Source organism: Glycine max, chromosome 11, assembly GCF_000004515.6.
Source record: "Glycine max cultivar Williams 82 chromosome 11, Glycine_max_v4.0, whole genome shotgun sequence".
NCBI lineage: Eukaryota > Viridiplantae > Streptophyta > Magnoliopsida > Fabales > Fabaceae > Glycine > Glycine max.
The window spans coordinates 32,273,981-32,274,886 of record NC_038247.2 but is presented as its reverse complement, the minus strand read 5'-3'; the positions used below and the strand labels follow the sequence as shown (position 1 = coordinate 32,274,886).

The 906-nt window shown below is 43.7% G+C and overlaps 1 non-coding gene across 1 annotated transcript; it reads left to right on the top strand.

Annotated features, from left to right (window-relative positions):
• The first annotated feature begins 395 nt into the window (after positions 1-395).
• Positions 396-504, top strand: LOC112998434 (small nucleolar RNA R71). Its single transcript, XR_003263535.1, has one exon. It is a non-coding gene; the product is annotated as a small nucleolar RNA R71 (small nucleolar RNA).
• Positions 505-906: the final 402 nt, after the last annotated feature.

The window sequence follows — 906 nt, the reverse complement described above, 5'->3', positions numbered from 1 at the left end:
TCGGGCTGCTCAATTGCTCCAGGTTTCTGCATGGAAGGGCAAAGGTCTGTATGGTGGTCAGCAGAGGAACACAAACCACAGACCCTTGCGACAGGTACAAATTTTTGGTTCAAGGCCAGCTGGGTTACCAAGTTAACCAATGCATCCAGTTTGCCTTCAAGCTTCTTAGTTTCAGATGATGCAACTGAGTTTGTAGTTACCTCATGCACTCCTCTAATGACTATAGCATCATTTCTGGCACTAAACTGCTGGGAGTTGGAAGCCATCTTCTTAATTAAATTTTTGGCTTCAGCAGGAGTCATGTCTCCAAGGGCTCCACCACTGGCAGCATCTATCATACTTCTCTCCATATTACTGAGTCCTTCATAAAAATATTGGAGAAGCAGCTGCTCTGAAATCTGATGGTGAGGGCAACTGGCACATAGTTTTTTAAATCTCTCCTAGTATTCATACAAGCTCTCTCCATTGAGTTGTCTAATACCTGAGATATCCTTTCTGATGGATGTGGTCCTGGAAGCAAGGAAAATGTTTTCTAAGAATACTCTCTTCAGGTCATCCTAGCTCGTGATGGACCGTGGAGCAAGGTAATACAACCAGTCCTTTGCCACTCCCTCTAAAGAATATGGAAAAGCCTTCAGAAATATATGATCCTCTTGGACATCTGGGGGTTTCATGGTGGAGTAGACAATATGAAATTCCTTCAAATGTTTGTGCGGGTCTTCACCTGCAAGGCCATGAAACTTTGGAAGCAAATGAATCAGTCCAGTTTTAAGAACATATGAAACATCCTCATCAGGGTATTGGATGCACAAGCTTTCGTAGGTGAAATCAGGTGCAGCCATTTCCCTTAGAGTCCTCTCACGGGGTGGAGGTTGTGCCATGTTCTCAGAATGTTCAAAATCAGAA